Source organism: Heterocephalus glaber, unplaced genomic scaffold (assembly GCF_053883595.1).
Source record: "Heterocephalus glaber isolate CG9 unplaced genomic scaffold, H.glaber_assembly_v1.0 deba00000331, whole genome shotgun sequence".
Taxonomy (NCBI): domain Eukaryota; kingdom Metazoa; phylum Chordata; class Mammalia; order Rodentia; family Bathyergidae; genus Heterocephalus; species Heterocephalus glaber.
Window position 1 is genome coordinate 20,189,240 of NW_028258142.1, and position 22,884 is coordinate 20,212,123.

General features: G+C 40.9%; 1 long non-coding RNA gene across 1 annotated transcript in view; it reads left to right on the top strand.

Annotated features, from left to right (window-relative positions):
• Positions 1-21,732, top strand: part of LOC147830050 (uncharacterized) — a 42,632-nt gene extending 20,900 nt beyond the window's left edge. Inside the window, exons 2-3 of the long non-coding RNA XR_015443276.1 lie at positions 16,036-16,202; positions 19,914-21,732. This is a non-coding gene — a long non-coding RNA (uncharacterized LOC147830050). The remainder of the gene's footprint in view (positions 1-16,035; positions 16,203-19,913) is intronic.
• Positions 21,733-22,884: the final 1,152 nt, after the last annotated feature.

Consider the following 22,884-nt stretch of genomic DNA (forward strand, 5'->3'; position numbering starts at 1 on the left):
CCCATTCCCTTCTACCTTTTCCCCTAGCCCTCCCACTTCCTTCCCCTTTGCCCCTTTTCTTCCTATTTCACATTACCTATTATTCATTTAGTCCTCATTTACACTTTCAGTTTCTCACACCAGAGAAACTATTCGGTATTTATACATGTGTGTCCTATTTATTTCACTTCAGAGTATCACCTCAATGTGCATCCACTTAGCTATAAATGTTTCTAATTTCTCATTTTTTAATGGCTGAGTAGTACTCCATTTTATTAAAAAACCCACATTTTCTTTATCCTGTCTCCAGTTGATGGGCATTTGGGCTGTTTCCAAGTTTTAGCTATTACAAACTGTGCTGCTATGAACATGGGTGCACATATATCACTGTGGCATGATTCTTTTAATTCTTTGGGGAAGATTCCCGGCAGTGGAATAGCGGGGTCAAATGGGACTTCCAGTCCTAGTTCTTTGAGATATCTCCATACTGATTTCCACAGTGCTTGCACCAGTCTACACTCCCATCAGCAGTGGAGCAGGGTTCCTTTTTCCCCACAGCCCCGCCAGCATTTGTTATTGGTGGATTTCATGATAGCAGCCATTCTTTCTAGAGTGAAGTGGAATCTCAGCATTGTTTTCATTTGCATCTCTCAAATGACCAGTGATGTTGAACATTTTTTCATGTATTTATTTGCTATTTCTACTTCCTTGTCTGAGAAATGTCTGTTCATTTCAGATGCCCATTTTTGTATTGGGTCTTTAAATTTGGTAGGTCTGATCTTTTTAAGTTCTTTATAGATTCAAGATAGTAGACCTTTGTGTGACGAAGAGAAGGTGAAGATTTTTTCCCACATTGTGGGTTGTCTCTTCACACTGCTGGCTGGTGGTTTCTCTTGCTGTGCAGAAGCCTTTTAATAAGAAGAGATCCCACTTGTTGATTGTTTGTGCTAGTTCATGGGCAACTGAGGTTTTGTTCATAAGATCTTTTCCTACACCGATGTCTTCAAGGGTTCTACCTAACCTCTGTTCCAACTGGTTCAGAGTTTCTATTTTAATATTTAGATCTTGAATCCATTTTGATTTTAGTTTAGTGCATGGTGAGAGATACAGGTCTAGTTTTAATCTTTGGCAAGTTGAAGCCCAATTTTTCCAGCACCATTTATTAAAGAGGCTATCTTTCCTCCAGTGAGGGTGTTCGGCAGAACAGTTATTTTTAAGGATCACCTTATATGCATGTGCAGAAAGTCCCTAGACCCCTAACCATTAGCTCACATCTACAACAGCTCACTCTAGCAGCAAAGGCTAAGGCCCTGATCAGCTTAGAGCACACCAATCAGTGAAGATCCCAAAACCCCTAACTCACCCTAGCAACAAAGTCAAGACCCTGATTGGCTTAGAGCTCCTATAAGAATGGGCAGAGCAAAGATCTCATGTTGAGAAGTTTGGTTTGAGGTCCCCCTGCCATGTCACTTGTCACACAGCTGCTTTATCTCTGCCTTCCCCATTTTATAAATAAACCTCTGCTTTGTGCTATTTTTATTTCTGAGTTTCTCATTATGTGCTAGAGGGATCTTCATTTTTGAGTCAGCCTTGCCTCACTCTTGTATTCTTCACCAGAGTAAGGACACAGACCAGAGTAGTGGAGGTCATGCCATGGGAGACCCCTAGTTCCCCGGACCCCCATCTGATACATCAAAGGCATCATAAGAATGAGCAAGACTCTACCATTTGCAGCCTCAGAAATGCAAAGGTGAAAGACTGCTTTGAGAAGAGAGACCGAGAGAACTATGTTCCACAATGGTGATAATCTAGGGAATTTGTTCCACCAGCTTGGGTTCATAGTGTTTAGCAATCCAGGCACTTGACTCCTGCAGCTAAGAGAGAAGAAAGCCTGGCTATTGCTCAAGTTGGCAGCAGGCCTTGGTATAACCCACATGGTGTTGGCTTTAGGCATATGCAGAATGCAGAATTTTATCTCCTTTTTGTTTGAAAAACCCATTTGTCTTTCAAAAAAACCAAAAGCCCCAATTTGTTCTTCCCATAATAGCTTTTCTCTTCCTTCTACTTGTTAAGTGTATACACTATAAATCCTCATTTTTGTGTATGCATTTATGTTAACGATTGAACCTAGGACCTAGGTCCCTGCATATGGTAAGCAAGCCCTCTACCACTGAGCTACTTTCCCAGCCCTATAAACCCCAAATACTAACCATCCCTTTGACTTCTCATCATTGGGTGCTCTTGCATGTATGCATATTGTACATTGTACACTTTTTCTCCTGTTAATCTTTTTCAGTTTAATTCACAGCCCCACCAAGACATTAGAGAAGAAGGTTTGTCTCTCCAAAAAAAAAATTCATATTGTATTATTTTTAACTAAGCATAGTACACACACTAGAGTTGATGTATAGGAGAAATAACCCATAAAAATAAATAAAATATGACCCTTGCCCTTTAGGAGCAAATAGGAAATTATTATTGGAATAAGTTGATCTTCATACTAGCAAGCCCATTAAAAACATTTTTTTAAATTTTATTTTATGCCATTCCCTGCTTCAAGGCCCCTCCCTTCCCTATGTACAAAAGTTTTGTTTCCATTTTTTCCTTCTATTTTCACTTTTTTTCTTGTCCCTTCCTTCCTCTCTCCCCCCTCCCTTGTTCCCCTTCCCATTTGAACACTTTCTTCCATTTCCCAACATCCATTATAAATCACAGTCTTTATTTCCCCAGTTTCTCACATCAGAGAAACAATGCAGTATTTAAACATGTGTGTCTGATTTATTTCACTTAAGAGTATGGTCTCAAGGTCCATCCATTTAGCTATAAATGTCTGAAGCTCATCATTATTTATGGAAGAGTAGTACTCCATTGTATAAAAGAAAACATCGTCTTTATCTGCTCCGCAGTTGATGGGTATTTGGGCTATTTCCAAGATTTAACTATTACAAACTGTGCTGCTGTAAACGTGGTGTGCATATATTGCTGCGATATGATGTTTTTAATTCTTTTGGGAAGATACCAAGAAAGATATAGCTGGGTCAAATGAAACCTGTAGTTTAAGTTTTTTGAGAAATCTCCACATTGATTTCCACAGTGGTTGCATCAGTCTACATTACCACCAGCAGTGTAGAAGGGTTTCTTTTTTCCCACAACCTTGCCAGCATTTGTTATTGGTTGATTTCTTGATAGCAGCCATTCTTTCTGGAGTGAGATGGAGTCTCAGCATTGTTTTAATTTGCAACTCTCGAATGACCAGTGATGTTGAACATTTTTTTATATATTTATTTGCTGTTTCTAATTCTTTATCTGAGAAGTGTCTTTATTTCAGATGCCCATTTTTGCATTGGGTCTTTAAATTTGGGGGGTCTGATTTTTTTGAGTTCTTTATATATTCTAAATAATAGTCTTTTATCTGAATAGCTGGCAAAAATTTTTCCCACTCTGAGTTGTCTCTTCACTCGGTTGGTGGTTTCTCTTCCTGTGCAAAAGCTTTTTAGTAAGAGGAGGTCCCAGTTATTGATTCTTTGTAGTGTTTCCCATGTGGTCTAGGTTTTGTTCATGAAATCTTTGGCTACTCCTGTGTTCTCAAGCATTCTACCTATTCTCTATTCCAGCAGATTTAGTGTTTCTGTTTTAGTATTTAGAGCTTTGATCCATTTCAATTTTAGGTTAGTGCATGGTAAAAGATATGGATGCAGTTTCAGTCTTTGGCATGTGGAAAACCAGTTTTTCTAGCACCATTTATTAAAGAGGATATCTTTTTTCCAGTGAAGGTGTTTGGCTCCTTTGTCAAAAATAAGGTTGTTGAGTATGTCTGGAGTTGTTTCTACATCCTCTAGTTTGTTTCATTGATCCTCAGGGCTGTTCTTTTGCCAGTACCATGCTGTTTTTATCACTGTAGCTTTGTAGTATAATTTAAATGTAGGGATTATGATACCCCCTGCTTTGCCTTTGTTGCCCAGAATTGCCTTTGCTATTCTAGGTCTCTTCTGGTTCCAAATTAGTTTTAGGATTGTTTTTTCTAATTCTGTGAGATATTTTGTTGGGATTGCATTGAATCTGTACAATTTTGAAAGTATGCCCATTTTCACTACATTGGTTCTTCCTATCCAAGAACAAGGGATATTTTTCCATTTTCTGATATCCTTTTCAATCTCCCTTTTCAGAGTACTATAGTTTTCAATGTAGAGGTCTTTTACCTCCTTCATTAGATTGATTCCTAGGTATTTCATTTTTTGGGATGCTATTGTGAAAGAGATTGTTTTTCTAATTTCTCTCTCTATGATTCTGTTATTTGTGTACAGGAAGGCTATTAACTTTTGAGTGTTGACTTTGTATCCAGCTACACCACTGAATTTTGTTATCAAATCTAAAAGTCTTTTGGTGGAGTTTTTAGGGTCTTCTATGTAGAGAATAATGTCATCAGCAAATAATAATTTAACTTCTTCCTTTCCTATCCTTATTACTTTCTCTTGTCTAATTTCTCTGGCTAATGTTTCCAGAGCTATACTGAACAAGAGTGGTGACAGTGGACATCCTTGTCTTGTTCCTGATTTTAGAGTGAAAGCTTTCAGTTTTTGTCCATTTAATATGATGTTGGCTATTGGTTTGTCATAGATGGCTTTTATCAGATTGAGATAAGGACCATCTATACCAATTTTCTGCGGGGTTTTTATCATGAATGGGTGTTGGACCTTGTCAAATGCTTTTTCTGCATCTATTGAGAGGATCAAATAGTTTTTGTTCTTGGCTCTGTTACTATAGTGTATTACATTTATCGATTTGTGTATGTTGAACTATGCCTACATCCCTGGGATGAATCCAACTTGGTCATGGTGTATGATCTCCTTGATAATTTGCTGTATTCTGTTTGCTAGTATCATATTGAGGATTTTTGCATCTATGTTCATTAGACAGATTGGCCTGTAATTCTCCTTTTTGGTTGGATCCTTCTGTGGTTTTGGTATCAGGGTAATGCTTGTTTCCAGGAACAAATTTGGGAATACTGCTTCCTTTTCAATTTCATTAAAGAGTTTGAGGAGTAGAGGCATTAGGCTTTCTCTAAATTTCTTGTAGAATTCAGCAGTGAATCCATCAGGGCCAGGGCTTTTCTTTGTTAGTAGCTTTAAAATTACATATTCAAAATGGAAACAAAGTCTCTGCAAATAGGAGGGGTGGAGGGGTTGAAGGAAGGGCAGGGGAATGGGGAAAAAATAAGAACCAAGATATATCATGTAAAGGTACAAGTTCCCAATGATGAATGTCATTGTATTGTATACCTAAAATGTACCAATAAACGTAATGAAAAAAAATTACATATTCAATGTCATTGGCCGATATTGGTTTATTCAGAGTTTCTATATCTTCTTGATTCAGTTTTGGTAATTCATATACCAAGCCCATTTTAACAAGTCATCCTTTCAAACCTGTTTTAAGGTCTTAAATGCTCTTTTGGACTTTGGTTGCGTGGAGAGGTGGTATGAGCACAAGAGAGGTACAGGACCTTAAGTCAAACACAGTGGAAAGAATGATACAGGGTGCGCAAGCGGAAGGACCCGAGTTTGATCACCGGTACCAAAGAAAAAAAAAAAAAAGAATGATACAGGGCTCTGTCAGCTGTGTGAATTCCAAGAACTCAGAAAACCCAGAAATTTGTCATTAATCTTCCACATTGGAGGGAGGCTCTTGGTCTATGTTATCCTGACTGTGCTTCCCTCTAATCTACATTAACTTCACTCAGAGATGTTATAAGCCACACAGAAAATAAGTTCCATCAACTTTGTTAGGATTTATATGCTTCTGAAGGGTAGGAAAAATCTATTTCCATTTACTGAAGCTGAGCACTGAGATCACATTTTATGCCCAACTCCCTATTTAACTTCACTTTGTCATCTACAATAATCAGGTGAAATATGTTTTCTTTTATTACTAAGAGTTTGGTGATCAGCAGGAGGGTCTCAGAGCAGCTAACCCAGTAGGCTGCCTATTGTTGTCATATGTCAGGAACGGCATATAGACAAATGTAATCAGTGACAAGAATACTCTAAGGAAATAATGATCTTTGTTTCTGAGATTTGTAGAAAAGAAAAGCATCTTGTGACTAAGCAATTAGGATCAAATGTGTATGTTTATCCGATCACCAGTGAGAAGGTGCCCATCAGTCTATGACCACCCATGTCCTGACCAAATTGCCACTAAATCAGCCTCCCTGCAAAATGGCCCTCTGGGGTGATAGTCTTCCAATTAGTTATCTCATTGTAATAAAGTTTGTTCTTCACCACCACTTTGCTTCTTCATTAATTTGCTTCCATTGTACCATGAGAAGACAAATCCTTTGTGCAGTGACATTACTGTTCTGGGGCCAGTGACTTGGAACCCATGAATCAAACTGATAAAAAAGCACACCCTGCCGTGGTCCCAGTCCCGCGGAACACTCCGAATCAGCCCGCTGCAGACAGGCAGGTCTGTGCACGCCCTACCGAGGTCCTGAGTCACGCGGAAGAGGCCAAATCACCCCGCTGCAGACAGGCAGGTCTGCCCATACCCTACCGAGGTCTGCAGTCCCACAGAACACTCCGAATCAGCCCGCTGCAGACAGGCAGGTCTGTGCACGCCCTACCGAGGTCCTGAGTCACGCGGAAGACGCCGAATCACCCCACTGCAGACAAGCAGCCACCTGATTCCACATTACAAAGGCGCAGAGGACACCAGACCACCAGACCAAGGTACTGAGTCCCACTGCTCCTGGTCCAGAGGAAGGGGCTTCCAGTCACCATCCCTCCCACTGCTCCCAGCCCAGAGGAAAGGGCTTTTGGGCCACCTTCTGTCCCACTGCTACTGGCCCAGAGGAAGGGGCTTCTGAGCTGCCATTTCACTGCTCCTGGTTCAGAGGAAGGGGCTTCCCGGTCACCATCCCTTCTGCTGCTCCCAGCCCAGAGGAAAGGGCTTTTGGATCACCATCCCTACCATTGCTCCCAGCCCCTGTCCCACCTCTCCCAGCTCAGAGGAGGTAATCCATGCAGGCGCCAACAGCCCCTCTCCCCCAGTTCAAATGAGAAAACATGTAAATAAGTCTCAAAACCAGACTTCCAGATCACCTACAGCAACCCCAAAGGGAAATGAGATGGAACACTCTGATACTCAACCACCTGGACCCACTGAACTGGCAACAAAAGGGGATCTGGAAAAAATGAAATCAGAAATAATTTCTCAGATAACAGGAGAAATTGTGCCCCTAGTGCAAGACATGATTAATAAATCTAGAGAGGAGCTGAGGAACATGATGGAATCCCAACATAAGAAACAAATGGAATCCAGAAAACAGATGCAAATAGACTTCCAGGAGATGAAAAACTCCATTGAAAGTCTACACAGCAGAATGAGACAATGTGAGGACAGAATTTCAGATATAGAAGATAAGATTGCAATTAGTGACCAGGAAAAGAAAAATTGCTTGAAAATTATAAGGGCACATGAGAAATCAATCCAGCAGCTGCTAGATGAGGCAAAAAAGAATAACATAAGACTGATTGGGCTCAATGAAGAAACAGGAGAGAGTGGAGATGACATAAAAAAACTCTTCACAGAAATAATGGCAGAAAACTTCCCAAGCAGGGGAAAAGAGCTTGACATACAGATAAGTGAGGACTCCAAATAGCCTTGATCAAAAAAATCTACACATAGGCATATAATTGTTAAGATTCCAGAAACACAATAGAAGAACAAAGTTCTCCAAGTGGTGAGAGAAAAGAAACACATCACATACAAAGGAAAGCCCATCAGAATCACAGCAGACTTCTCAACACAAACCATCAAGGCAAGAAGAGCTTGGAGTGACATATTCCAAGCCCTAAAAGAAAACAACCTCCAACCCAGATTGATGTACCCTGCAAAACTATCTTTCAAAATGGATGGAGAAATAAGATACTTTCATGACAAAGAGCACCTTAGGAACTTCATGAATACCAAACCAGCACTCCAAAGAATTTTACACAATAGCCTAGGAACAGACAATGAGGATCACAACCCCAGGAAGCAAAGCAGAATGAACCCATCTGGCATGACAAGAAATTAAATGGAAAGGGGGAGAACCCAACAAAAAGAAAAAGTCATGGCAATGACAAGTCAATACGTTTCAGTTATAACCATCAACGTTAATGGTCTCAATTCACCAATCAAAAGAAATAGACTGGCAGAATGGGTCAAGAAGCAAAATCCAGCAATATGCTGCATACAAGAAACACACTTAATTCAAAAGGAAACTCATAGACTGAAAGTTAAAGGGTGGAAAACAATACTGCATGTGACAGGAACCTGAAAAAAAGCAGGAGTAGCTATCCTCTTGGCAGATCAAGTAGATGTCAAACCAACACTGATTAAGAGAGACAAAGAAGGACACTACATCCTTGTAAAGGGAAGAATCCAAGAGGAAGAGATGACAATCAGAAATATCTATGCACCAAACACTAGTGCACCCAACTATATAAAACAAATACTAACAAACATGAAAAGTCATATATGCACTAATACAATTGTAGTGGGGGACCTCAACACCCAGTGTCACAAATAGATAGATCAACTGGACTAAAAATAAGTAATGAACTACTAGAACTCAATTGAACTCTTGAACAAATGAACTTAACAGATGTTTACAGAGTTTTCCACCCCACAAAATCAGAATACACATTCTTCTCAGCTGCACATGGGTCATTCTCAAAAATAGACCACATACTCACACATTGAACATGTTTAAGTAAGTGCAAAGGAATTGAAGTTATCCCCTGTGTATTATCAGACCATAGTGCGATGAAATTGGAGATCCATAGCAAAAGAAACTCAAACAATTTCATAAACATGTGGAAATTGAACAACACACTTCTGAATAACCAATGGGTCACAGAGGAAATTAAAGAAGAAATCAGACAGTTCCTTCAATTAAATGACAATGACAATACAATATATTGGAATCTATGGGACACAATGAAAGCAGTCTTATGAGGGAAATCCATAGCAGTGAATAAGCATATTAGGAAAACAGAACGAGCCCAATTAAACAACCTGATGCTGAACCTCAAGCTTCTAGAAAAAGAAGAGCAGGACAAGCCCAAAGCTCATACAAGGGAGGAAATTATAAAGATCAGAGGAGAAATCAATGCAATGGAGACTAAGAGAACGATACAAAAAATCAATGAAGCCAAGAGTTGATTCTTAAAAAGAATCAACAAAATTGACAAACCTTTAGCCAACCTTGTCAGAAAAAGGAAAGAAAAGGCCCAAATCCATGCAATTAGGAATGAAAAGGGTGAAATTACAACAGACCCAGCAGAAATCCAGAGGATCATCAATACCTACTTCCAGAACCTATACGCCAATAAGATGGACAACACAGAAGAAATGGACAGATTCCTAGATACATATGAATTACCAAAGTTGAATGAAGAGACCTAAAAATTCTGAACAACCCAATATCAACCAATGAAATTGAAAATGTAATTAAAAACTTATCAACTAAGAACAGTCCAGGCCCTGATGGCTTCACTGCTGAATTCTACAAGACATTTAGAGAGGAACTGCTGCCACTACTGTTTAAACTCTTCAATGAAATTGAAAGGGAAACAATACTCCCAAATTCATTCCTGGAAGCAAGCATCACCTTGATCCCCAAAGCAGAGAAAGACCCAACTGAAAAGGAGAACTATAGGCTAATCTCACTAATGAATACAGATGCAAAAATCCTTAATAAGATAATGGCAAGCAGAATGCAGAAGATCGTCAAGAAGATCATACACCCTGATCAAGTGGGATTCATCCCAGGGATGCAGGGATGGTTCAATATATGAAAATCAATTAATGTAATACACTATATCAATAGAGCCAAGGACAAAAAACATATGATTATCTCCATAGATGCAGAAAAAGCATTTGACAAAATCCAACATGCATTTATGATAAAAACCCTACAAAAATTGGAATAGATGGTCTCTACCTCAAACTGATAGAAGCCATCTATGAAAAACCAACAGCCAATATCATACTAAATGGTCAAAAACTGAAATCCTTCACACTCAAATCAGGAACAAGACAAGGATGTCCACTATCACCACTCTTGTTCAATATAGCTCTGGAAACATTAGCCGTGGCAATTAGACAAGAGAAAGAAATAAAAGGAATAAAGATAGGAAATGAAGAGTCAAATTGTCATTATTTGCAGATGACATGATACTCTATATAGAAGACCCCAAGAACTCCACCAAAAGTCTTCTAGACTTAATCACCAAATTCAGTCAAGTAGCTTGTTACAAGGTCAACACACAAAAATCAATAGCTTTCCTCTACACAAATGACAGACTCACTGAGAGAGAAATAGGGCAAATAATTCCTTTCACAATAGCATCCAAAAAACTGAAATACCTAGGAATCATCCTAACGAAAGAAATCAAAGACCTCTTCTCTGAAAACTATGGCACTCTGAAAAGAGAGATTGAAGATGATATCATAAAATGGACAGACATCCCCTGCTCCTGGGTAGGAAGGATTAATATAGTGAAAATGGCCATACTTCCAAAACTGCTATATAGATTTAATGCAATTCCAATTGAGATCCCAGCAGCATACTTCATAGACCTTGAGAAAACAATCCAAAAATTCATTTGGAGCAAGAAGAGACCCAGAATAGCAAAAGCAATTCTAGGTAACAGAGACATGGCAGGGGGTATCACAATCCCCAACCTGCAACTCTACTACAAAGCTACTGTGATAAAAACAGCATGGTGCTGGCAAAGAAACAGACTTGAGGACCAGTGGAACAGATTAGAAGATGCAGAAACAATGCCAGACACACTCAGCCATCTCATCTTTGATAAAGGAGCCAAACACCCTCACTGGAAGAAAGATAGCCTCTTTAATAAATGGTGCTGGAAAAATTGGGCTTCAACTTGCCAAAGATTAAAACTAGACCTGTATCTCTCACCATGCACTAAACTAAAATCAAAATGGATTCAAGATCTAAATATTAAAATAGAAACTCTGAACCAGTTGGAACAGAGGTTAGTTAGAACCCTTGAAGACATCAGTGTAGGAAAAGATTTTATGAACAAAACCTCAGTTGCCCATGAACTAGCACAAACAATCAACAAATGGGATCTCTTCTTATTAAAAGGTTTCTGCACAGCAAGAGAAACCACCAGCAGTGTGAAGAGACAACCCACAATGTGGGAAAAAATCTTCACCTGCTCTTCCTCACACAAAGGTCTACTATCTCAAAACTATAAAGAACTTAAAAAGATCAGACCTCCCAAATTTAAAGACCCAATCGAAAAATGAGCATCTGAAATGAACAGACATATCTCAGACAAAGAAGTAGAAATAGCAAATAAATACATGAAAAAATGTTCAACATCACTGGTCATTTGAGAGATGCAAATGAAAACAACGCTGAGATTCCACTTCACTCTAGAAAGAATGGCTGCTATCATGAAATCCACCAATAACAAATGCTGGCAGGGCTGTGGGGAAAGAGGAACCCTGCTCCACTGCTGGTGGAAGTGTAGACTGGTGCAACCACTGTGGAAATCAGTATGGAGATACCTCAAAGAACTAGGACCTGAAATCTCATTTGACCCTGCTATTCCACTGCTGGGGATCTTCCCCATAGAATTAAAAGAATCATACCACAGTGATATATGTGCACCCATGCTCATAGCAGCACAGTTTTTAATAGCTAAAACTTGGAAACAGCCCAAATGCCCATCAACTGGAGACTGGATAAAGAAAATGTGGTTTTTTAATAAAATGGAGTACTACTCAGCCATAAAAAATGAGAAATTAGAAACATTTATAGCTAAGTGGATGCACATTGAAGCAATACTCTTAAGTGAAATAAATAGGACACACATGTGTAAATACCAAATAGTTTCTCTGGTGTGAGAAACTGAAAGTGTAAATAAGGACTAAATGTATAATAGGTAATGTGAAATAGGAAGAAAAGGGGCAAAGGGGAAGGAAGTGGGAAGGCTAGGGGAAAAGGTAGAAGGGAATGGGATTAATATGAGAAAATGGAAAAATAGGAACAAAATCTTTGTAAATAGGGAGGACTGGAGGGGTTGAAGGGAGGGCTGGGCAAGGGTGAAAAATAAGAACCAAGAGAGACAATGTAAAGGTGCAAATTTCCAATGATGAATGTCATTATATTATATACCTAAAATGTGCCAATTATTAGAATGAATAATCGATAATGTAAAATAAGAATAAAAGGTCCAAAGGGGTCGGGGTAGTGGGAGGCACAGGGGAAAGGAAAGAAGGGAAAGGAAAAAATGATGAGAAATGGAAATAATGGAAATAAAGTCTTTGTAAATAGGGAAGGGTGGAGGGTGTGAAGGGAGGGCTAGGAATGGGGAAAAAATAAGAACCAAGATGCATTATGTAAAGGTACAATTCCCAATGAGAAATGTAATTGTGTTGTATACCTACAATGTACCAATAAAAAAATTTAATTAAAAAAAAAAGAAAAAAGAAAATAAAAACTGATAAAAGACAGATAAACAAAAGAACAAAGTTTCAATTTCATAATCACTCACAGAAAATCACTAAGGAAAACAATAAGGAGGTGACCGAAGGATTGAGGTTTATGGTACCTTAAGTTAAACAAAGGTAAAGGAGTTTTGGGTTTCAGTGCAGGTGAGGATAGTTATGGGAAGATGGTGAATATGCGTTGTCATGTTATGCAGATAGGAGTATTTTAAGTGACAAGAGTTGTCTCTTGGTGCAGCCCTCTTCCTGGTATGGAGACACTAACAAATATAAATTTCTTGCCAGGTGTAGTGGCACATGCTTGTAATCTGAGCACTACAGGAGCCTGAGGCTAGTACTCTGGGAGGCTGAGGCAGAAGGATCACAAGTTCAAGCCCAGCCTGGGCAATTTAGCAACTTAATGAGACCCTATCTCAAAATAAAAAATTAAAAAAGGACTGGTGATGTTGCTCAGTGTGAAAGCCTATGTTTAACTCCCAGTAACACACACACACACACACACACACACACACACACACACTGTATATAATCCTTCATAAATGGAAATTTCCTTTACAAAGTGAAAATTTTTATTTCATTTTAGACAATTAGAGGGAGGTAAAGAGCTTTTCTTGTATCTGCTGGTGCTCAATTGCCTGGTGTTCAAAATAACCCCTATACCAAAATGGCATATTTGGGGGTGGCATATTCTGGTATCCTTTATTTCCAAGCATATCTAGACTCAGGCTAGAACATTTTCTCAAATAATGATGCACTTGGCTGACTCGGACTGCTAACACTAAAAGATTAGTTGGCTAAGCTGGGCAAAAACACTAGGATATCAGAGAAAATTTGCTACTCATTCTGGCCTTGGCCCTCATGATGTGTTGTTCTCATGCTCTTTATCCATGTCATGCTGCTAATTCCCACATTAGCTCAACTAAGGATTTAGTAGAATTGTTTTTCTCTGGCTATGACATGTTCAGCATTTTGCCTGTGTTCTAAGTTTTATCATTAGAGGAGCTCTCCAAATTGCATTTGACATGATGAAGTTCATTCTTTTAAGAGCTGTAGTTTACTGTGTTGTTGTGTTTTGTTGAGAAAGCAGCTTGATTGTCTCCATTTTGTGGGTCTCAGCACAAACCCGAAGCAAAATTGAGGCAGGAGAGAAGGGCCCAACTTTCCCCCAAAGGTACTTGTATTCCACAGCTGCTCCAGAGGCCTTGCAGCTAGCCCAGCTGCTTCCGGAACCCCCCAGTCACACAGCAAAATATTTGCTTTGGCTGGAGCAGGCTTCAATCATAGACCTATCCCAGATGTTTCTGCCCTAATGAGATAGGACATAGGGAGTGGCTTAGAGTGGCTGGGAAGAGAGGGATAGGATCCCAGTCCTGCCTCTCAGGACCCAGATGTAGAAGTCCTCACAGGTTCTCTTGAGATTTGGCTGGCCTAAAAGGATGGAGATGCCATGAAGATCTTGCCATCATGGCTTTCCTTACAATATACTGCTCTGTGTCTTCCAGGGTGTACATTTATCTTGCTTTTTCCTCTTATACTCAGGTCAAGTTCACTCTGTAGAGCCAATTTCTCCCTCACTCTTCACTGTTACTTTTTCAAATAAACTCTGTCACTGTCTTTTGCTCATTTTGTTAAATTCTTTGTTCAAGATGAGAAGAACCTGGAATCCAACTCCAGAAAGAGAGGCAAACAACTCCAAACCCTGTAACATTTATTTGGCAAGCTAATTTTAGATGGAAACTACCTGGTAACACTAAAGGCTGTCTGGATGACTCTGCTTTTCTGCATCCCTCTTCATTCAGGTCTGTAGGGGGCCCCTCCCTTATGCCTGGCCAAACAGAAAGTCATACTGCACATTAGTAACCTTCTTTTATACTGTTCCTTCTTATGCTGTACCTTCAGTCCTAATAAAGCCAGTTCTTCCCTATTTGTGATTTTTATCTGGAGTAGAATGTGCTGAGCTGGTAACACTAGAGTCACTGGCACCTGAAGTGACCATCAATTGGAACTGGTGACACTGAAGGCTGCTAGTGTGCAAAGCCACCAGCAGCCATTTTTAATAATACCAAAAGCTGCTTGAGCCAAAAGCTGTCAGCAGCCAGTACTGGTAATAATGATGGTAGCTAGCAGCAGAGAAAAATGGAGAGCAATGAAGAATAGCAGAGCCACCACCTCCAGTGGTCATAATATAGGGGGAATAGATGCAACTCCAAAACCTGGTAGATATCCGAAATACCAGTTCGTGTTCTCTTTTATTTATTTTTTATTTTTTTGTGTTCTCTAAAATTGAAGAATGAATTATAAGAACAACAAAGGTTAAGAGTAGGAAAAATTTATTGAGAGAAAGATAGCTTCTGTCTAACAGAGACAGAAGCAGGACCAGAAAGTGGGTTGCCTGCTCACCCTGCTTCTCAAAGGTGTTTTATGGGACAAAGCCACAATGTGAGGCAGGTTCAAGGTGGGACAAAACTATAGTCAACTAGTAAGATTACAAGTACAGTTAATTAGGTAATATTGATCCAATGAGAAATCACAAGGTGGACAGAACTATGATCAGCCAATAAGATTACAACAAGTATAGTCACTTAGTTGATATTGATTAAATGGGGATCCACTGAGGAAGCAAGTCATGTAGCAAGTGTACAAGGAATGAGCAAGGATTTTCTGTAAGGGGTGGGTCAAGGATCTTTCTTGGAAGATCTTGGTCCCCCACCAGGTGATTGATACCTATTTAAAATATCAATCACTGCTATTTATCCCATGTGGGTGTAGTAGTTTCTCTTCTTTTACAATGCTAACCTTCAGTGAATGTGTCTTGATTGTCCTCCATGTTGGCTCCTCCTGGGTTGGCCCTGTCTAATGGCCTACAAGATATTTAATTAACTTACCCATCTACAATACTTTGGTGCTGGCACCATGTCTTATTCATCTTTATGCTCCCCTGAAATGACAACCCCAGTCAACTGTACATGTTAGATGACTGATAAAAGTTTACCGAATTATTAAAGAAAACTGAATTTTGGGATATGACAAGTGCTTTTAATCTTTTGAGGCTGTGGGACTGTATGATTCCAAATTCAATTACTCCCCTAGCCTCTATTGTATTTAAAAATTAATGGTTAAAATGTGCTTGTTAGTTCTGGCATAATAGATAAAATCTGTAGCAAAACAAAGTTCCTAAGTAAATTACTCAACCCCTTGTTTGTCCAGAGAACGAATGTTCCCGGGCCCACTGTCAGTAGAACAATCCATCAATGCGTCTGCTGAGCATCAGTATGTGACGGTCGTGACCATATGGTCGTGACCATTACTGTGTGTGTCTGCTGACCATCAGTACGTGACAGTCGACCACTAACCTTTGTTCCTTTTTTTCGTACATCTACATGTTAAACTCCCCCTCAACCCCCTATAAAACAGCCTCGGACTCTGAGCCAGTTGCCTCTCTAAGCTATTTTGCTTTGGGAGTGCCATCTGGCCAGACTAATAAAGGTCTGTTTTATATTCCAACTTGTCTGGTGTGTTCCTTCCCAGGTGTTCGTCGCTGCAGTCAGCTCCTCGGAGCATTTGGTAAGGCCCTTGGTCTTACATTTTGGAGGCCCCAGCAAGATCCCTGGGTAAGGAACCCCGGTTCGGCCGAGACTTTGTGGTGGGATCCAGCAGGAGACTCATAGGCACCGACCTCAGAAAAACCTCCGGAGGTAAGTTTTTGGCTGGTTGCAACCGTTTGTTGTTAGGAGTAAGGTGGCTGATGAGCTGTAAGCCTCCCCTAACCCCAAGGTTCCTGACGAGGAACAAGGGAAGATTTAGTTTCAGTTTTGTTGTGGCCCCTGTTCATCTTGTTAGTCATATGTTAATGTCCTGTCCGTTTTGTGTTTACTTCTTTTCCAAACCATCAAGGGCAGAGATGGGAGGATCCGGCTCCAAGAATACTCCGTTGGATTGTTTTCTCACTAATTTTAAATTGGCTTTTTCCCCCGAGCAGGAGGACGAATATGGGGTTAAATTTTCTCGTGGAAAACTTCACTCCCTGTGTCAATTGGAGTGGCTGGCCTTTGGAGTTGGATGGTCAGCAGAGGGCTCCTTTGATCTGAGCCTCTGCCGGGCGGTATGGAAAAAGGTCACTCAACACCCTAGCCATCCTGATCAGTTTCCATATATAAATATCTGGGTCTGGGCTTGTCAAGAGCCTCCGGCATGGTTGCAGCATTGTTCTCTGCAAACAAACTCTCGAATTCTAGTTATGGCCCCAAGGGATCCCCAAGAGGCCAAAACCCAGGCTCCCAAGCCAGTGCTCTCACAAGATCCTGACCCCTTAGATCTTGTTATAAGACCTCCACCCTATGTGGAGCCATCCTCCTCCTCTGATAAAGCTGTCCCCAGATCTCGAAACTCTCTCTCCCCTCCTCTTCCTGAAGAAGAAAAATCTCCAGATTCTGTAACCTCCCCTTCTCACACGTGAACAGGAACCGCTCATGGTCCCAGCAGGGCTCCCACTGAAGGGACTAATTCAGTTCCTCTTCTGCCTCTTAGGGAAATAGAACAGGGTCATGTCTATATCCCTTTCTCTACCAGTGATTTGTATAATTGGAAACATCAAAATCCCCCTTTTTCAGAAAAACCCCAGGCTTTGATCTCCCTCCTAGAATCTGTTTTTCATACCCATGACCCAACCTGGGATGATTGCCAGCAACTTCTCCAAGTCCTTTTTACCTCTGAAGAAAGAGAAAGAATTCGAGGACAGGCCATAAAATCGGTGTTAGGAGGATCAGAGGGCCCACTCGATGAACAACAGCGGGCCCGTATTGAGGCGCAACTTCCATCCACCCGTCCCCCGTGGCAAGCTAATTCCTTGGGTGGGAGAGAAGCTCTCCACAACTACCATCAGAATCTCCTAGCTGGCTTGAGGGGAGCTGCTTGAGAGCCTACCAATCTGAGTAGGGTAAGCAAGGTCCTTCAAGGGCCTGAGGAATCCCCTTCTGCCTTTCTGGAATGTCTATTGGAAGCATACCGTACGTATACTCCAATTGACCCAGATGCCCCTGCAAATCGACAGGCAATTAATTTGGCTTTTGTTACTCAGTCGGCCCCAGATATTAGAAAAAAGATTGCAGCGAATGGAGGGGTTTGAGGGAGAAAACAGGGAAAAGTTGATGAGTGTGGCAATGAAGGTGTTTAACAACAGGGATCCTTTTGAGGATAGAATGGCTAAAAAGATAGGGAAAGAAGAGGCTGGCAGAATCGAGAGTATCCGCAATTCTCCAGATTCTGAAGCCAGGCTCAAAGAAACAGGTGCGAGAGTTCCTAGAGGCGGTTGGCTATTGCAGGATTTGGATTCCTGGCTTTGCTGAGATTGCCAAACCCCTACATGAGGCCATGGCAGGAAGAAATACACCCCTCAAATGGACTGAGGCTTGCCAGCAGGCATTTCAAATGCTTAAGACTGCACTTGCATCGGCACCAGCCCTGGCATTGCCAGACTTGAGCAAACCCTTTACCCTGTATGTGGCAGAGAAAAATGGGGTAGCTAAGGGAGTGATTACTCAGCTTTTGGGGCCATGGAAGCGGCCTGTGGCATATCTCTCAAAAAGGCTTGACCCAGTGGCCCGTGGGTGGCCTACTTGTTTGAGGACAGTAGCAGCAGCAGCTGCTTTAACCTGAGAGGCTGACAAATTGACCTCTGGACAGGATTTGACTTTGATCACTCCCCATGCCATTGAGCCCTTGTTGAATAGCTCACCTAGCAAATGGCTGTCTAATGCCAGACTGTTACAGTATCAAGGACTCTTGTTAGAACAGCCATGCATTAAGTTTTGCCACCACCGCTAGCCTCAATCTGGCTACTCTACTCCCAGAATCTGACAAACAAATGCCCATCCATGATTGTCTTGAGACTCTTGAAAATTTGAGGGGAGGGCATCCAGACCTAACGGACTAAGCCCTCCCCCATGGAGAGATAACTTTCTATACTGATGGGTGCAGTTTCGTTTGGGATGGTGTACGATATGCTGGAGTGGTGGTAGTCAACCAGGACCAACAGGTAAAATGGGAACAAGGGCTACCTCAAGGAACTTCAGCTCAGAGAGCTGAGCTGATTGCCTTGACCAAGGCTCTGGAATTGGGAAAAGGAAAAAGGATAAATATATTCACTGATAGCTGTTATGCTTTTGCCACCACCCATGTACACGGGGAAATTTATCAAAATAGAGGACTGTTGACCTCTAAAAAAAAAAGAAATCAAAAATAAGACTGAGATATTGGCATTACTACAAGCCATCTGGATGCCCAGAGAGGTTGCCATCATCCATTGCCATGGGCACCAGAAGGGGCTTAGCCCCGAAACAGTTGGTAATAATGCTGCTGACCAGGTAGCCCAACAAGCTGCCCAAAAATCAGTGGGGAGAAAAATGGTTCTGCTTTCCACACCTGTGCTCCCAGAGAAACCGGAATACACAGATAAAGAAATAAAAGAAATGAACAGGAAAAGTTGGACTCGAGGAGAACATGGATGGTGGATGACTAAAGATGGAAAGGTGGTGCTCCCAGCTGCTGTAGCAGATACGTTGCTGCGAGAACTACATGAGTCCACCCACCTCGGCGAGAAAAGGATGATGGCTGCCCTGCGACCTCATTTCATCAGTGAGGGATTAACCCAAAAGGTCCAGGACATGGTGAGACGATGCCCCACCTGCCTCAAGGTAAATGCTAATCGGGTAACCGGGTCCCCTGGGGTCCAACACAGAGGACTAACTCCAGGAGAACATTGGGAATTGGACTTTACTGAAATGAAGCCTGGCATGTATGGGTACAAATACCTGCTAGTTTTTGTGGATACGTTTTTCAGGATGGGTAGAAACATACCCCACTAAGAGGGAGACAGCTGAAGTAACAGTTAAAAAGCTCCTGACAGAAATAGTTCCCCATTTTGGTTTGCCCTTAGCTCTGGGGTCCGACAATGGTCCAGCCTTTATGGCTAAGATATCTAAATTAATTAGTAATATTCTTGGAATAAAGTGGAACCTACACTGTGCCTATAGGCCTCAAAGTTCAGGACAGGTAGAAAGAACAAATAGGACTTTAAAGGAGATTCTGACTAAATTATGCTTGGAGACTGAACTAGGTTGGGTAGAGCTTCTCCCTTTTGCCCTCCTCCCAATAAGGTGTACTCCCAAGCCTCCCCTCAATCTGTCCCCCTTCCAGATTATTTATGGGTGATCTCCCCCAATCATTCCATTAATAGATGTAGAAGTAAAGGAAAAGTTTTCCCACCTTCACCTCCTTAAATCCTTAAAAGCAGTTCATCAGCTTCAGTCAGAGCTACATGAGACATTACAAAAGAGAATGACTAGTCCAAATGAAAAACCTTTACAACCTTTACCCTATAAGCCGGGAGATTTGGTTTTTATTCACAGGTTTGATTCCAAGACCCTGGAACCTCGCTGGAAAGGACCGGTTCCTGTTGTCCTGTCAACTCCTTTGGTGGTAAAGGTGGCTGGACATTCTGCCTGGATACATTGCAACCATCTAAAACCAGGACCCCCTGCAGACGTCAAAAAGGACAAATGGAAGATTATCAGCCAACCAGGCGACCAAAAGCTAAGATTGGAGCGGGTTGGAAATGCTTCGCCTTCATGATAATATTTTCTAGGACATTGACAGTATTGCCCTCAGGAGGACTAGATCACACAAAAAATATATGGGTTCAATTGGCAAACTCACTTAATCTATCTGAATTCTGTTTAAATGTTGATGTGAATTTCCATTATGTATTGGGAAGTTGTCTTATCCCGATATGCACCCCTTTAGAGTTAATACGGCCCTATACCCTGTTTAAGGATATTCCAGGAAAGAAACTTACTTATATAGATAGTTATAATTGGAGACCTGTCACATGTCATGAAACTAAAAATGCTGTCAAATTATATACACCCAAGGTAATTATGTCAAATAATACCCAATGTGCTATGTATGAAAATTGTACAACCAAATGTCTGAGGATAAAATGGTCGGAAGGGATGCCCTGCCATATAAAACAAAAAATTGTGTATAACAATTGCCATATCTCCCTGCCACTGGGATGGTTTTATACCTGTGAAGGAATAACCTTCAATTATATTCCGGCCAATTTAACCAAGAGTTACAAGAACAGAGACAAACAATCTTAGATAATAGGGCAGTGATAGACTATTTGTTGCTCTTCCACCACCAAGGTTGTGAGAAAATAAGAAATATGATAGTTCAAAATCAAAAAGAGGTAAAACAATTGAAAGACTTGGCTCAAAAAGTACATGATGAGGATGGCAGAGATCTGTTTAAATGGCTAACTAAATGGCTGCCCAATTTACAATGGTTAAGACAGCTATTCATTGCCATTATAATCATATGTATATGCTTATTATTATCATGCTGTTGTATACAATGGATGCCTACATTTATGCATGAGATTACTTAGATTACAGAAAATCAGTGGGGAATGTGGGACTGTATGATTCCAAATTCAGTTACTCCCCTAGCCTCTATTGTATTTAAAAATTAATGGTTAAAATGTGCTTGTTAGTTCTGGCATAATAGATAAAATCTGTAGCAAAACAAAGTTCCTAAGTAAATTACTCAACCCCTTGTTTGTCCAGAGAACGAATGTTCCCGGGCCCACTGTCAGTAGAACAATCCATCAATGTGTCTGCCGACCATCAGTATGTGACGGTCGTGACCATATGGTCGTGACCATTACTGTGTGTGTCTGCTGACCATCAGTACGTGACAGTCGACCACTAACCTTTGTTCCTTTTTTTCGTACATCTACATGTTAAACTCCCCCTCAACCCCCTATAAAACAGCCTCGGACTCTGAGCCAGTTGCCTCTCTAAGCTATTTTGCTTTGGGAGTGCCGTCTGGCCAGACGAATAAAGGTCTGTTTTATATTCCAACTTGTCCGGTGTGTTCCTTCCCAGGTGTTCGTCGCTGCAGTAAGCTCCTCGGAGCATTTGGTAAGGCCCTGGGTCTTACACCCTCTCCTTTTATGTTGTTCAAATCTCCAGGAAACCTGCAAAAACTTCTAAATGTGTGTCCTGAGAGATTGTGCTGGGATCCCATGTCCCAGGCTTACAGCAGATCTAGGCCATCCTACTGAAAACATGCTCAAGTTCTCTTAAGACCTTTGGGAACAGTTCTGTGCACGCGTCTGGAATTTTGTAATTAACAGGTCACACCTACCTCCCCAGCCAGCTTTGCCACACCCTACTCTCCCATATCACTGGGATTACAGGCAAGTGCCGCCACATCTGGCTAAGAACAATAAATTGAACTTGAAATTGAAATGATTGAACTTTTTTTTTTGTAGGCCTTCTTTGTCTATAAAACTAATCTCTTTTGCTCAGCCCATTGGAGCAGTTATTCTATTTCATAGAATAAGGCATTAGCCAATTCTAGGATTAAAAATGAAGCCAATTAAGACTTACATACTAAATTGTAATTTTGTTCTTTGAGAGGACTGGGAACTACAAATACTTTGTGTTAGCCTAGTTATAGAATATGTTTCAAATACAGTCTTTTCTTGGAGTAATAGAAGGCCAGACCAGTGATTGGTTGTTTCCGTGCCTAACCAAGAGTCTATTTTTCCCCCAATTAAAATTGTCAGTAAACAACCGTGCTTCTTACAAAACTAGGATGTGCTTTGGTTTGTCATGCTACAGTGATGTATGTAGCAAAGTAATGTGGCTAGTGCAAATTGAAAGATTGTGGTCACTTCTACTCCCCGGATTTCTTTCCACCATTTTTAGGTGAGAAAATAGGCATGGAGATTTTCCAGACAGACGTGATTTTGTGAAAAAACAAGTCATCGCTCCTATTGGTGTACTCTGGCAGTGTGATGATACTTGCTGAGACAGACTGAGCTGACATTACATTTCTTGGCTGAGAGCTGGCCTTTATCAGAGCCTCAGAGGAAAAGGAGGCTGAGATTAAATAAGGCTGCAGAAGAGCTGACTGCTGAGACCATCCCCTTTGAATATAAATTTTAGCTCCTCTAATAATGTGAAATGATCTAAGAACATTCAAATCTCATCTTAAGTCTTTGCTGGCTCTAGATATCCAGGAGTTTAGGGGAGGAAAAATCAGTTTCTTGCTACCTTTTCTGAGCCCTTATGTGGGATCTCCAATAACCAAACACCACTTAATTAGAGAAAGACATAGTTTCTCAGAATAATTAGCTCAAAATAATCCAATAGCGAAGAAACATATTTCAGGGTGACATATTCTGCTCTTCCACATACTTCTTGTATTCTTTATAGGGATTTTTTTGGGGGGTTAAATTATTATAGTTCAGAAAGTGTTTACCCCTAGTTACATAGTTCTCATGCAGTAAACTGCAAAATGCTACTTACT